This window comes from Camelus dromedarius, chromosome 2 (genome assembly GCF_036321535.1).
Source record: "Camelus dromedarius isolate mCamDro1 chromosome 2, mCamDro1.pat, whole genome shotgun sequence".
Lineage (NCBI taxonomy): Eukaryota > Metazoa > Chordata > Mammalia > Artiodactyla > Camelidae > Camelus > Camelus dromedarius.
Genome location: NC_087437.1, coordinates 49,074,056 through 49,090,894, shown reverse-complemented (window position 1 = coordinate 49,090,894; position 16,839 = coordinate 49,074,056). Strand labels below are relative to the sequence as shown.

General features: G+C 37.4%; 1 protein-coding gene and 1 pseudogene across 1 annotated transcript in view; one reads left to right on the top strand and one right to left on the bottom strand.

Moving 5' to 3' along the window:
• Positions 1-16,839, bottom strand: part of SOX2 (SRY-box transcription factor 2) — a 627,102-nt gene that overhangs the window by 407,460 nt on the left and 202,803 nt on the right. The gene's annotated exons all lie outside the window — the stretch shown is intronic.
• On the top strand, positions 15,325-16,680 carry LOC105085909 (elongation factor 1-alpha 2-like; annotated as a pseudogene).

Genomic DNA, 16,839 nt, shown 5'->3' with positions numbered 1-16,839 from the left:
ACCAATATTTTTTGGATCTTCTCCTCAGGCAAGAAGCAAAAATAAACCAATGGGACCTAATTAATCTTAAAAGCTTTTGCACATAGAAGGAAACCATCAACAAAATGAAAAGGCAATGTACTGAATGGAAGATATTTTCAAATGGTATGTCTGTTAAGGACTTAATATCCAAAATATATAAAGAACATATATAAGGCAATATCAAGAAACAAACAACCTAATCAAATAATTGGCAGAAGACCTGAACAGGCATTTTTGTAAAGACATACAGATGGCCAACAGGTACATAAAAAGAATCTCAACATCACTAATGATCACAGAAATCTAAATCAAAACCACAATTAGGTATTACCTCACACCTGTCAGAATGGCTATTATAAAAAAAGACAACAAATAATAAGTGTTGGAGAGGATGTGGAGAAAAGGAAACCCAAGTACACTGTTGGTGGGAATGTAAGTTGGAATAGCCATTATAGAAAACATTATGGAGTCTCCTCAAAAAATTAAAAACAAATCTACCATATTATCCAGCAATTACTGTCCTGGGTATATATATACAAAGAAAATAAAAACACTAAATCGAAAAGACATATGGACCCCAATATTCATAGCAGCATTACTTATAATAGCCAAGATGTGAAAATAACCTAAGTGTCCATCAACAAATAAATGGATAAAGAAGATGTACATATATACACAACAGAATATTACTCAGCCATAAAAACAATGAAATTTGCCATTTGCAACAACATGGATGGACCTGGAGGGTATTACACTTAATGATATAAGTCAAACAGAGAAAGACAAATACTGTATGTTTTCACTTATATGTGAAATCTAAAAAATAAAACAAATGGATGAATATAACAAAACAGAAACTGGCTCACAGATACAGAGAACAAGCTAGTAATTACCAGTGGGTGGGGCGGGGGCAAGATAGGGGAAGAGGATTAAGAGGCACAAACTACTAGGTATAAAATAAATAAGATATAAGGATTAAAGTATAACACAGGGAATATAGTCAATATTTTATAATAACTTTATATGGAGTATAATCTATAAAAATATCAAATTACTATGTTGTATACCTGAAACCAATATAAGTCAATTATACTTCAATAAAAATAATAATAATCAACATTTCCTGTTGCTATCAGCAGTAGCCTAAGCTTATTTTTTCTGATCAAGATATCTCAATTCCAAAAGTTGCTCAATTTTTTGTTTGCCTGTTTGAAAAAGGATGGAATATGGAAGAGAATCTTGATTCCCTTCTATACCACTGAAATCTGAATTACTTTACCTCACTTACAGGCAAGTCCAGCCTCCTCAGAAGCTTACCAGGAGGACAATATTGGTTTGACCACCTGAAGCTCAAGGGTAGCAGAAAGATCAAAAGCTACCCTGTCAATTCAGGAGGAATTAAGGCAAAACAGAGAGAAGCCTAGAGGCCTTCTTCTCTACTTAGTAATTCCTTTGGCTCCAATAACACACAGGGATCCAAACTCACTCTTTAGGCATTTCAGACTCACTCTTTTGAAGACCCTCTGTCAGTGCACACAATGTGGGGGGTGAGCCTATAGCACTATACCTGCTACTTGGCCTTGCCCTTGCTTTCCAGGTTATCTGATGTCAAATCCATGTTTTCAAGTTTTACTGTGCCCAGCCTTTGTTTATGTTCGGTTTGTTTTGCTTACTTTTTAATTATTAACTTCTTATTTTGTTTTGTTTATGAGACCAAAAGTAAAGCCCTTCACCACTGTTCTTTCCTTTAGGTCTGGAGGAGCTGACAAAGGTTGTGTTGCAACAATGCTCTGAGGAAGGAGCTGGGGCAGAGATAGTGACTCTCACAGTTTAGGCATTCTTACTTACATGGGTCATTTGCAAAGTCTTGACAGTGACCTTAGTAATGCAAGGTGTTAAGGTATTTTCTGGCTGTTTAAAAAGGTAATCTATTGTTATTTTTTTAATTTTAAATAAACATTGATTATTTCATTTTCCATTTGTAATTGTGTACTCATTTTCTTAAAGAGGTACTCCTTAATTACAAAAGATTTTGGTGCACCCCTGAGCTGGGGAGAAGGACATAGGCACAAAGAGAGGCAAGCCAAGTCTAGCCCCTTCAAAGCTCTAGGAGGAGAAACCAGAGGCACACTGCTACCTGGGGAAAAGCTAGAAACATCAGATTGTTGGATAATTTAGCAAGTTACAAGAGTAACCTGACATATGGTATGTAGCTTAGAGGGAAGGAAGAGATATTTGAAGGAAGAGACATTGGGGTTCAAGGCATAGTTCATTGATTAATGAGTAAGCTAAATATGGTGGGCTGTTTTGAACTGTTTCTATACTTTCTTGGATTTAGAATGACAGTTCTTAAATGTTACTTTCAAGATGGGAAGTTGTCCACATCATCTCAGAAGTTAACATAGCTCAGTGTTAAGAGGACAGATTTTAGAGCCACACCAACTTGGCCACCAGCCAGCTATAAGACTTGGGATATCTGTTGAAAATCTCTTCTGCCTGTTTCCTGATCTACAAAATGGGATAATACTGGCACCTACCATTTACGCTCAGTAAGAGGATTAAACTTACAATAAACTATATAGAGCACTTCTCACAGTGAGCACAACTCACTAGCACAAAAGTGTCCAAAAAATGTGAGCTCTTTTAATCATTCCCCAAGTCTCCTCCTCTACCAATCACTGCTACTATCCCCAGCTATCTCTATGGTGCTCTCATTTTCTAAGTTTTTGCTTTTGTGTTTTCTTTTAAACAGCAGTGTTAATGATTTTCAAATTAATATATCCTGCTTATATTAAATGTGGAAAAAAGTATAAAGTTAAGGTAACTTAAATATCTCCCCAGAACATTCATTCAAGCTGCACATCTTAAGCATCAGGTACTGTCATGGGCTCTGGCACTTCTAAGTCTTACCTTTTCCCTGGTCCATTTCTCTGTCCTATTCAGTTTGCTTAAAAGGAGTACTGTTAACACTTTTTAAAGTCTACTCAATCAAGTAACTAAGGCTAATTCTGCAATTAAGTAAAGTTCAACTTTTTAACCTATTGCTCTAATTTAATTAACTACAGTAGTACTAATACTAAGATTAGTCCTAATCATAATACTAAGAGCTGTTTTGTTCTATGTGGTACACAAAGTTCTTTCATCCAATTCACACTATAACCTTGTGTAGGGACATAGGAAAAGCATCAACATCTGCAGCTTACTGAAGCTTATAAAGCCTAAGGAGGATGCCCAAGGGAAATAAAGAGATTTGGATCAGATCACAGAGCTAGGATGCAAAGGGTGTGAGACTCATATCCTGGTGAGCACAGGAGTGGTGACCTCAACATTGGAGTCTGCATGTCAGTTTTTTATAGCCATCTGAAACTTGCTCTTAGTGTTTTAAATGGTATGACCTCTGCCCATTGGAGGCTAGAGAAGTCAGAATGGCCCCTTCAGCTCCCACTTCCAATCAAAAAAGTGTTCTAAACCTACTCTCAGACTCAAGTTCTCAGATGAGCCACTGAGGTGAATCCTAGGAAAAGCCCACTTAGAATCCTTTAACACGGCCGTAGAGACAGTCCCGCAGACAGACATGAGGATGACAACAATCATCTGCTGACAGCTCTTTCTCAAAGCATCCATCAGGATTCTTTTCCCATATGTTTAATTTAAAAATTAACAACATCTACTAGCAATGTCTTTCCTTGTACAACAGGGAGAAAAGTAAACTAAGATTAGCAACAGGTTAGGGAAAAAGAGAGACATGTTTGCTGTTCTGAGCAAACCATCACTTGTTTTTGTGAAAAGTGAAAGCTTTTAATAATTTACCATGTATTTATTTTCCTATATTGAGTTTTAAAAATAGTGGGTCACTAGTTACAATAAACAATGCTTATAATCCTCTGAAATGAAAGAATATGTCTAAGAGAAAGAAAGAAAAAGGAGGGAGAGAGTTTAGTGAATTATTCAGCCACCTTTCCTCATTAACACTGGAATGTTTTTAACCAATTAACAAGCAATTACATTCCCATCAACTGAGGTGTCCAAGGGAAGAGCCATCTAATGTTTTTGTTAAATTAACCCTACATGCTCTGAGCCAATGTCAACTGAGAAGCATAAGGAATAACATTTTTTTAAAACTTCGGAAACATTTTACAGATTGACTTCTCTGAGCTTCAAATGAAATCTAGAGTAAAGGATAGAGGGTAGAAAGGGCAGGTTAAATTCAAAGAAAGATATGAAGCCAAAGGTTGCTATGGGTATTGTGAAAGTAGCTCGGAGTAAGATCCACCAAATTCTCCAAAAAAAAGTGACAGAATTAGTTTGCAATTTCTTCAGGAAATTCCTTTAACTCTTTTACAGAGTTCTGCAATTTTACCTATTTGTACCTAGGAATAAGATTGTCAGAACATTTTGTGCTGACGTATACAGCAATTTTATTCACTACAGGCTCTGGGTAATTTCAGATCTCAAATACATTTTGTAAGAAGTTCAGGAAATACAGAAGAAAATTTGTCACTGGTTCCTAGAGGATCAGATATCTTATCCCTTGTCCAAACTAACTCCTTTGTTTACTTATCAAACATGTTTAAATGCTTACCATGTACCAGGTACAGTTCCAGATGCTTTAAAAATATTAACTCATTTAATCCTTACAACAACCCTCTGAGGCAGGTGCAGAGAGGCACAGAGAGGTTAATTTGCCTGAAACTGTAATCCTGGTATCCAAACCCAGGCCATTAGGCTCCAGCACCATGTGCCTAACCACTACTCTAGCTCAAGCTACTTGAATGAAGAAAGGAACACTTTAGTGAAAAATGAAGACATGAATGAATGCCTTACCAGGAAATTTACTACATCATTTATCCCCTTCCTCTCCACCAGTGCTTTGCATTATGTCCACAAACAGTGAGGTTTTTTTCTTTCAAAAGACAGCCATTCAAGCTGTCATTCTCTTGTTAGATTTCTTGAAGGAAAGTCCACACTCTGCGTTTCCACTCTGCTACCAACTATTTGTTCCATAGCTTCATGCAATCTGGTCCCCCATCCCACTTCTCTATTTAACACTGAATCTCCTTGAAGGATTGAACTAAACTGCCTTACTCAATGGCCTGTTTCTCAGGCTCATCCATCTCTGTCTCCCAGTTCCTTCCTTGACCCTTCTTTCTCTTGGTTCCTCTTAGCCTCGTCCTTCATCTTTCTTTTGCATGTATTACTCTGCTTCTTTGCTGGCTGACACGCCTCAAGATCCAGCCTTGGTATGACTCTTACTCTCTTTCTCTCTCCCTCCTTCCACACATTATTTTTTTAAACATTCTCACATCCTCCAATGGCTTCTATTCTTTACACTAGTTTCTGGAATCTGGCTGGCCACAGAACCTAAGTTGTCAGCATCTGGAAAGTGGGTCCAGTCTCTTTGGGGATAAAGTCACATTAACCAATCTCACAAGACCAATAACAAAGTACTCATTTCTAATGAAAAGTAGTCAAATGGACATCAATCCAGAGTATTACATAGGAAGCTAAATTATGATCAATATCCCAGTTTGTTCATTTAGAACAAGCAGTATTATTACAAAAAAGAATAACCACTGGAGTTCTCTAGTAAATGCATTTTTCCCCAAGGACATTACAGGTGGGAAGCTAAATTATAATCAGAAGACTACTAGGTCAGCATGGACAAAGAATAAGGGAAATAATTACATGATTCAAATGTTTAATGGCATCACACTGGTATTCACAGGTGTATTGAGCTCTACAATAGGGCAGTAGCTGCCAACGAGACCCAGCAAGGAGAATAATTAGTAAAGACATCATCTCCCCTGAATAAATGAGTCAATCTTGAACAACAGTCTTGAGATCATTTATATTTACCATTACATTATAGTTATTTGTTGAAATCTTGTCCCCTTTGCAAGATTTGAGCAGCAAGATGGCATTGGCCACATGTGTTCATTACTATATCTTTACCGTTAAGCAAAGTGTCTCGCACTTAGTAGACAGAAGGCAATAAATGTTTAATAAAATTAAAGTCATTCAGACATGTATAAGTATAAATAAAGCACATTCCAAAGCTGGCTTCCACGTGGGTTATCCAGAAAGTCCTACTGTGTGTTTTGTTTTTTGTTTTTTTGTTTTTTTTGCTTTTCAAAGTTTATTAAGTCAAATACACAGAATGCCTTGACTGCAAATGTTTACATTTGGCTTATATATTTGAAAATCGTTAAATAGTAGACCACACAGTTTTCATTTTGTCTGTCTTATTTATATAAACTTCAACTGCTTATTTCTCCTACCCAGTGACTAAACCCCAATCCCACCCCCACCCCTTTATCTTTGATGTTTCTCATTCTCAGCAGGTGGAGGATGTGCTGGCAAAAAGAGGAAAGAACAAATTCTGTGTGCCTATGTGGGCTAACCCAGGGCACTCACGGGGTTAAAAGCACTGCAGTAATATTAAGCACATGTTTCAAGTCAGCAGGGTGCCAGCCTGAGATGTCCTCAAAGCCTAATTTGATAGATATTATGCCATACAGTGCTGCAAGTAGTAATGAAGAAAGTAAAAATTTTATGGATGAGCAAAATAGGAGCTCTTATGGATGGAGTGTTTTTAAATCAGGTGTATAATTTACCCAGTGTCAGACCACATGTAGAGTGCATTACTCAATTGAACTTACAAGCAGATAGGAAAGCAGTTTCTTTTAATAAGCACTTCTTCAACTTATTGGCTCTACAATTACTTGCACCAAATTACCAGCAGCTGCTGCCTGTTTGGTATTTTATCCTAGACAAGGAGTTACATTAGTTTCTAATCAACAAGCCATTCAAGGACTCTTTATAATTTTTAGCTTAATTCCACTTTTATTTGGAATTTATTAATTGAAATATCCAATATTTTCATGACAGTATTTTGCTTAGCTTCCCTTAACAGGAAACCTATTCAACTGCTGAAGTGAAAGGGGAAAGGGAGGGAAGATCCCCCAAACTTACTTCTGAGATTTATAACATTATATGAACTCCATTGGACTCGTGTTGCCTTAGAGTCTGAATTGTGACATTTTAATTGCTTTTGTAAGGATAATAATACCATATTTAAACTTTTTAATGTTTGCAGTCAATAAACCGTTTTGTCTCTAAACAGCATATCCCCATGCACAGGAGTTAACTGCACGTTTAAACATTAACCAATTCATTTTAATTCAGGTCTTCTCAACCTCGGCACTACTGACATCTTGAGCTGGCTAACTCTTTACTGGAGGAATGTCCTGAACATTGTAGGACGTTCAGGCAAAATCCTTGTCCTCTACCTACTAGATGCCGGTGGCATCTCCCCACCTCCAATCCCCCGCCAAGCTGTGACAACTCCAAATGCCTACAAATGTTGTCAAATCACCCTCAGATGATTTAATTTAACAGGTTTGAAGAAATTAAAGGGAAAAGGGCTTCAGAAACAGTTGTAAGAGGAAAGGACATTTTTAATTCATTTGTTACTTTTCAAAGTAATCTTATAAAGATTGTGCTTATGTGTGCACTAGTCCATATTTGCCTGCTTTATGAGGAACTATAAAATGAGTTTATGAAGGAATTTAATTCTACAAAATGCAATTATTTAAATATTACCCTATTTTGAAGCTGCTTTCAGATCCAAAGGCAAAAGGAAACCAAAAAGAAAAAGAAAAAAGAAACACAAACTGCTTATAGCTAAGTAAAATAAGTATTTGAATAATTACTCTCACTGTAGAAAGAAAGACCTGTGGACTAATTTTGGACAAATGTGGTTATATTTTTATGTCACTAGAGCCAAGAAATCTAATCTGAGACATAATTCATTTTTTGAAATTATATTAAACATTACCGCCAGCTTTAAATTACAAGTTAGAAAAATATGAACATGTAAATGTTAATGACTAATGACAAATCTTAAAAATGCCAAGTCCAGTTCAAGATTTTTCTCATGGGGCTTTCATATCCAGTTGTTTTTTTAAAGACCGGAATCAAAATTGGTAATGTCGAGAACAACTAGAGTACCGTATACACACTGTAGAACAGCAAAAGTGAAAAAATTAAATTGCCACCACAAAGTCTCCTTCACTAGAACTTACCGTCTACTGTCTTCCGTCTAGTCATTCATTGAAAGATCCAAATAACATCCATTTAAAGGTGGTTCTTTCTTAGTATAATATAAAACCTTAGGGCTCCAGACTTGAGCCTACCACGGTGCTTCCCCAGCTTCATCCTCGTCAAACACCCTCCACAACAAGCTTCTCAAACTTTAAGGTATCTATAGATCACCTGGGCATCTTGTCAAACTGGATTCTAATTGAGTAGGTCTGGGGCTTTAGGAAGCCTGTTCTAACAAGCTCCCAGGTGATGCCAATGCTGCTAGTCCGTGGACTACACTTTGAAGAGCAAGGATTCATTAACAACATCCCCACCAACTGATCAAGTCTGATCTTGAACATTCTTAGGGGGCCAATGACAGAGAAAACCCTAACTCCCCAGAAAATAATACAACATTTGTATAACTAGTAAAATCTTTATTTTCAGATTCTTTCTGCAAATAGTGCCTAATCTGTGAGAAACTAGCAACTCGCTTTAAAAAGTTTTTACACAATTAAGCAAAACTACTGAAAAAAAATTGCTAAATCCCAACCTATTGAAGTCAATTCAAACTGGATTCCTTTTTACTAATAGTTTATGAAATTCAAAAATAAATAATTGGATCTTCCTATAAACCATGATTTCCGTGATAGTCTAGGGATATGTTCCCTTCTTACCACTGTGTCTACATGACTCCACTTAAATTCTGAAAAACAGAGAACCATCCTGCCTCTACACGGACTCTGCAGCTATAGCCCAGCCCCTTTGAAAAACTATAAGATTTTTCAGACAGCTTTGGTGTATTTTGACCATGCTGATGGAAATATGTCATGGGTCTGTTATTTTACAAGGAAATAAGGGGAATGACATTTAGTTAATGGATCCACTCCTTTTACCTGAGACAAGAAACATCCTCCCATCACCTAAAAATTCCCAAGAATTTTCAGTTTCCAGAAGACTCAGATGCCATGACCCTAGAGCCAGGCCTATAAAAGCACCATTAATTCTTGATTGTAGTTTGCAGATAATCCAAGTCCTCTATTTTTCACTGGTGATTTTGCTTCAGCATATTTCATGGCTATCTTAGTCCTCTAGTCAGTAAAGAGAAGTGAAACTCGGTAGTTTCAAATAATGAGTTAAAACCAAGAGCTAATTTGTGATACTGATGTTGTTTAATAATTTTGTGATCAATTCAGTTATTCAAAATATTAACAACAGGAAATGCTTGGGCTTTAAGCAATCAGAAGAGAAGCCTCCCAATCAGAATGGATACTACAGCCATACTTTTTTTTTCTTCTTTTTTTTGCTGGTTCTTAAAAGTTATTTACTCAAAGCAGCAGCAGAAGGACTGTCTCACCCCCTGCCAAAGTGATGCAGCTCCAGCCTTCCCTCCTCCCAGGAACTGCCTGCAGGGAAGGACTACTTCAGTCTCTTAAGCCAGCTGGGTACTGGAGGGCTTAGTACTTTTAGTCCACTTTTAGTCTCTGGCCCCATCTGATACACAGGTCAGGCAGCAGGGGCCTGGCAGAAAGATACTGGCCCACATATTGGCCTGCCTTTGAACAGCAGGAAGACATATCCCCATGGACAGTGTAGTCCCATAGAGCAGTTTTATCATGGGTAGATTTAGACTGGGAAAGACTTTTACACAGAATAGGGATAAATGTAAGGTTTCCTCCAGAGTGAAGTTCCTTGGGAATAAACATTGATGTCAATCATATTTAACACATTTATAAATGTTCACAAAGCCTAAATTTATTCAGTGTGAAAACTCCACACTTGTAGCTATGAAAAAAGGTAATATATAGGTATGAAAATCTTACCAATTTGTACAAGTGGCTAGAAAAGTAATAGACTTCAACTTAGTAAGTATAAGGTAACATATTTTATGATAAATGACATAGGTATAAAATGAACAACTCTGAACTATCAGCTGTAGGCAGAGAAAGTACATGCCTAGACATCACTATTAATTCTCTGAGGATACTGACTAAATCATCTGTTGGGGTTGAAAAGTGAAGAAAATATAAATGCATCAATAAGAATACTAAACACTTACATGTGGAATCTAAAAAAAAACAAAGCAAACAAACAAACAAACAAACAAAAAACAAAAACACAGATTCACAGATGTAGAGAACAAATGAGTGGTTGCCAAAAAGTTAAGGTTGCTAAATAGGTGAAGGAGATTAAGAGGTACAAACCTCCAGTTACATAAAAAGGCATGAGGATGGAAGAGGAAGAGGAAGAATATGACGACTACAAGAGCTGTTAGAAACCCACCTGAAATTAACATTCTATAAAATTAATTGCCTATACTTTTGGAATGCCATGTGAATTATGGTCATCAATATCAAAAAGGTTAATAATGAAGCCAGAGAAGGCACAAGCAACAGAGGAAATAGCAACTAATATGTTAGGCTGTTGCTATTTGAGGCATATTGAAACACAGACCTCTTCAGCCTGGAAAGGCAACAGTTTAATGGGGAACTTGATTAAAATTTATACAATTAACAATGATCTGGGTAATGTGGTCACAGGCTTGTTCCCCAATAGAATGGTGGAACATCCTTTGAAACTTCAGTAAACTAAGTTTAGGACACTAAAAGGAAGAAGTGAGTAGCAAATTTACAGAATTCAACTTCACCAGCATCATTTCCCCTCACCCCCTACCTCCCGCAAGAGTTAACACAGGAAGGAAATACAAAGACTTTAGGTAAGAGTTCATTCTTCTATTCAGTGCCAAGCACAAGGGTAAAATATGAGGCAATGATAAAGAGTAAAATACATGTGATTTCTGCTCTGTTAAGTTTGGAGTCAACTGGATTAATTGACTAAATGGAGAGGCATATATAAATAGTAACTTAAAAGATCACACCAATAATGTAAAATTATAACTGAGATCAAAGCTCTGAAGAAAAGGGACATGGTCCTATGATAGTGTCTGGCAGTGGGCCTTGACTTAACTGGAACAAGGCCACTGTTTTGGACGTGTGCTGATATCTTAGACATGGGGAGAATTTGAACTAACGGGGTTAAAAAGCAAGAAGTGGCTACTAAATAAAGTAAGACTATTCTTTAACTTCCAGGGAATACTAAAGCATCCAATTTAACCAATATTCATGCCCACTCAGTGGAAGGTGCTTAAAGGACAGACTACTGGAATCTCCAATGACAACAAACACTGAGTGGATGACACAGAAGTCCAACCTCAAAGAAAAATTCTTCTAGCTAGAAATAATGAAGAATTCATTGGCATCTCTTAAATGGAGCTACCTAGTGAAAATATTCTGAATAACGTGTACTGCTTCCCAGAGTATGGCTAGCGCATTTGAAAGGTGGGAAATCTACAGCAAATTGAGGGTGGTTAGGTAAGTTGCCCACATCATATAGCATGGAACCAGTGGACTTTCTTCCAAAATTCCTTGAAAATGAAATTAATGAAATTTTATATGGCTATCCTAGCACTTTCTAGTTTGATATATATCATAATTAGTTGTGAAATGCCTGCTTGCTACCAAAGTACAAACTGTGGTGGACTGTGTTTTTCATTTGTGCATCCCTAGCAGAAAGCACAGGGCCATGCTCATAGTGTGCAATCAATAAATGTTTGTTGACATGAAAGACAATAGTTAAGGCTTTAATTTATCTAACACAATTCACTGACTAACAATCATTATCTACTTCATTTGTGTTCGTGAACACTGACATTTAAGGATGTTCTGTTGATATATACACCAGGACCCTCCCAAACAGGAACACAGCCCTGCTCTCAAGTTTGACAGGGCTGTCTTTACCATCTGATGCCCTCAATCCCAGAAAATCCTCCTTCTTGCCAAACATAGTCATTACATCCAAGTGCACATTTTGGGGCTTGACTTTGAAGTTCAACAAAAGCCATTTTGGTTCCTTTATTTCTATTTTCTCTCTAAAGAAACCATTCTGCAGTTTGCAAAATTCTACTCAGATTCATGACTGCTATCCTGATTGCCAAACTTGCACATCCTTATCACATACTACTCTGTGACAAGCTGGGAAACTGTTGTGAGAATTTTTTTCTGAAAGCTAGAGCTTTCAAAATTTACACTGTGTGTACATATAATACGTTGTTATGCATGTGAAATCTAGTGTCTATATACAGTAGAAATTCTCTCAAATAACCTCCCCTATTCATTTTACTAGCTTAACCAATGATCTTCAGTTCCACTGTAAAATACACCGTAGCTGATACCTAAGGCATACTTAACTGTCACAGCGAATAGATCACTCCCTGAAAAATCCAGATGCAATTGCACCTTCCACTTGCACTGTAAGCTTACCAAGAATTGGGTGAACTTGTTTCCAAACCTTTTCATTCCAGTTGTACTTGCTATTGTGAGTCTGTAACTTTAATTGGTATTAATGTATATCTGATGAGTGAGAAAACAAAAAGATGCGGTCTGAAAAATACATTGAATTCTTTGTAATGAGAACAAGTAACTCAAAAGTAATTCCTGTTGTATTGCATGTGGGGGACACAACTGTGAAAGATGAAAAAATTATAAAAGTCTGGAAGTTTTTTGCCTTGAGATTTCTTCAGATATGAATTTAAGTTTTAGCTCCAGTTTACATAAATCAAAACTAAAAATATTACACAATATATTATGGATGTGGTTCATGTAAGAGAAATAAAAGAGAACTTAAATCAATGGATCCATACCCAAATAAAATACCTTGAACCTACATTAAAAAATTGACGAATATACTTGTACACGTTTTTAGCTAAAATAATTTTGTCCTGCAAGTATAATTTTTTATTGAAGTTTAGTTGATTTACAATGTTGTGCTAATTCCTATTGTACAGCATACGATTCATTTATACACACATATATGTTCCTTTTTATAGTCTTTTTCATTATAGGCTATTACAAAGTATTGAATATATTTCCTTGTCCTATACAGTAGGACTTTGTTGTTTATCTGTTTTACATATAGTAGTTAGTATCTACAAATCCCAAACTCCCAGCTTAATCCCTCCCCACTCCCCTTCCCCTTTGATAATCATAAGTTTGTTTTCTACATCTGTGAGTCTGTCTCTGTTTTGTAAATAAGTTCATTTCTGTCGTTTTTGTTTTTTTAGATTCCACATACAAATGATATCATACAGTATTTTTCTTTCTCTTTCTGGCTTACTTTACTTGGTATGATGATCTGTAGGTCCATCCATGTTGCTGCAAATGGCATTGTTTTGTTCTTTTTATGGCTGAGTAGTATTCCATTATATATATACATATAAATATATATGTATACACACACACATATACATACCACATCTTCTTTTTCTAGTCATCTGTCGATGGACATTTAGGCTGTTTCCATGTCTTGGCTATTGTAAATAGTGCTGCTATGAACATTAGATACATATATCTTTCCAAATTAGAGTTTCCTCTGGATATATGCCCAGGAGTGGGATTGCTGGATCATATGGTAAGTCTATTTTTAGTTTTTTAAGGAATCTCCATACTGTTTTCCATAGTGGCTGCACCAAAACTACATTCCCACCAACAGTGTAGGAAGGTTCCCTTTCCTCCATATCTACTCTAGCATTTATTGTTTGTGGACTTTTTAATGATGGCCAATCTGACTGGTGTGAAGTGATACCTCATTGTAGTTTTGATTTGCATTTCTCTGATAATTAGCGATATTGAGCATTTTTTCATGTGCCTATTGGCCATTTGTGTCTTCACTGGAGAATTGCTTGTTTAGGTCTTCTGCCTATTTTTGAATTGGGTTGTTTGCTTTTATTTGTTGAGTTGTATGAGCTGTTTGTATATTCTTGTCAGTTGCATCATTTTCAAATATTTTCTCCCATTCTGTAGGTTGTCTTTTCACGTGCAAGTATAATTTTTAATAAATCTGTTCTTCAATAGACTTTTTCAATTAATCAGCTACCTAGAGATCTCATTCACAAGTAATCAAAGCTACTGTATTTTGGTCCTGAATATGCTTATTTTCCATGAAAAATGCAAACCAAAAATAGAGGTCTGGTTTTTTTCCTTTTCTTTCAGAAGTTTCTCTTTCACAGTATCACTCCATTCATTTGATGATCAGACTTTGGCAAACTGCCATCCACCTGGTTGCTCAAACCAAAACTTGTAAGTTGTCCTTCATCCACTGTTTTTCCTCATCACTTACATCTAATCCATCAACAAATATTGTTAATTCAGCTTCTAAAATATATTATAAATCATTTCACTTCTCTTCACTGGATTATAAAGGGCAAAGGGAGAATGGCTCAAAATGAAGAGGTAGGTTGTGTTGGTCACGAACGGCCTTATAGGTCATGGGAAGTAGTTTGGATTTTGTTTAAAATATGATGGGAAGCTATTAGGTTACCCTAACTGTCATGCGGATACAGAATTATGAGGGGGTCCGGAAAATGGAACATAGGGAAAATAATGGGCTACAAAGAATTAATCCACAGTGGAGGCTTGTGATGAGTAGTAAATTTAGTAAAAATTAATTAAATTCAGCATATATTCTAAAGATTGAGTCAACAGAACCCACTGAACATGGGGAGTACAAATCAGAGAGAATGGTAATGCATGCAGCCTAGGTTTTTTAACCCTACATCTGGCTGAATAGAGGGGCCATTTAATGAGAATAAAGAGGGGATAGATAACAAGTTTGTTGGTGGAGGTGGAGAAGCAAAGACAGGATCACATAGAATCAAGAATTCTAACTGCTAAATCGAGGTGCCAAATAAGCAATTGAATATATGACTGTAGTTCAAAAAAGTTGGATCTATAAATTTAGAAATCCTCAGGATATATGCAGTATATAAAGCCATACGACTAGGTGAGATCATCAAGGGTCAATTTATATTTAGAATTACATAAAAGAAAGCAAACAAAGAGTTGGCAAGGGAGACTGAGGACAACAGATGGAAATTTAGGAAAGTGTAGTGTCTAGGAATGTAAGTAAAGATAGCATTTCAAGGAGGAGAGAAATATCAAAGATGACTGAGAAAGTAAAATAAAGTCAAAAGTGACCATTCATTTGGCAAGATAGGTGTTGGTGACCTTCAGAAAGGAGTAGTGGGAGAAAATTCTGCTTGGCATGGGTTACAAAAAGAATGGGAGGTAGGGAAAAGGAGCATCAATAATAGACAAGTCCTGTTTCACAGCTGCTGCACCTCTTGTTAATATCTGGATCAGCAGTGACTCTAATGAACCTACCATTATGGGCAAAAAGAAGACCCATATCAATATTATCGTTATCAGCCATATGAACCCTGGCAAATCCATCACCACTGAGCATCTCATTACAAGTGTGGGGCATTAACGAGAACTATGAGAAGTTTGAGAAGGAAGCAGCAGAGATGGTCAAGGGCTCCTTCAAGTATGCTTGGGTGCTGGGCAAACTGAAGGCAGAAAGAATGTGACATCACCACGACATCTCCCTATGGAAGTTTGAGACCACCAAAAATTACATCACCATCATCAATGCCCCAGCCAATGGAGATTTCACCAAGAACACGATTATGGGCCCATCCCAGGCTGACTGTACAGCGTTCATCGTGTCCAGCAGCATGGGCACATTTGAAGCAGACACTCCAAGAATAAACAGACCTGTGAGAATATGCTACTGGTCTATACACTGGGTGTGAAGCCAATCATCATGGCCATCAACAGGATGGACTCCACCAAGCCCATCTACAGTGCCATGTGCTTCCACAAGATCACCCGGGAAGTGAGAGCCTACATCAAGAAGACTGGCTACAACATGCCTGCTGTGGCCTTCATGTTCATCTCAGGCTGGCGTAGCCCAGCACCAATACATCCTGGTTCAAGGGCTGGAAGGTCAAGAGGAAGGAGGGAAATTCCTCAGGGATGACTCTGCTGGAGGTTCAGGAATCCATTCTCCTTCCCACTCATTTAGTCAATGAGACCCTGAGGCTGCCTCTGCAAGACGTGTATAAGATTGGAACATTGGCCCTGTGCTGATGGGCCATATGGAGACTGGCTTCCTGAAACCTGGGATGGTGATCACCTTTGCCCCACCAACCTCATCTTGTAAGTCAAGTCTGTGGAGATGCACCAGGAGATACTGCTTGAGGCCCTGCTTAGTGACAACATGGGTTTCAATGTGAAGAATATGCCTGAAGGACATTCATTGTAGAAATGTGAATGGAGACAGCAGAACAACTCCCACCCCCCTACATGGAGGCTGGTAGCTTTGTGGTACAGGTAACTGTTTTAAACCAAGAACTGGCAGATTCATGCCAGTTATTCCTCAGGGCCAGATAGACATACAGCCCACATCTCCTGAAAGTTTGCTGATCTAAGGGAAAAGACTGACCAGTGTTCAGGCATGAAGCTGGAGGACAACCCCAAGGCCATGAAGTCAGGCATTGTGCCAATTGTCCTTGGCAAGGCCATGTTTATGAAGATGTTCTCTGTATACCCACCACTAAGCTATTTTGCTGTGTAGGATGTGAGACAGACAGTGGCCACTGGAGTCATCAAGGTAGTATATAAGTAGTCATCTACTGTAGGCAAGGTCACCAAGTCAGCAGTAAAGGCCAGCAAGAAATGAAGCATGTCCCCTACAGTCTCCTCAGCAATCTTCAACTATAAAAATTACTTAATATTCTATGTATTTACTGAGTAAGATTAATACAAATTAAGTAGCTGTCACACAAAAAAAAAGAATAGACAACTCTGCATGTGGCTGTCCAGTTTTCCCAACACTATT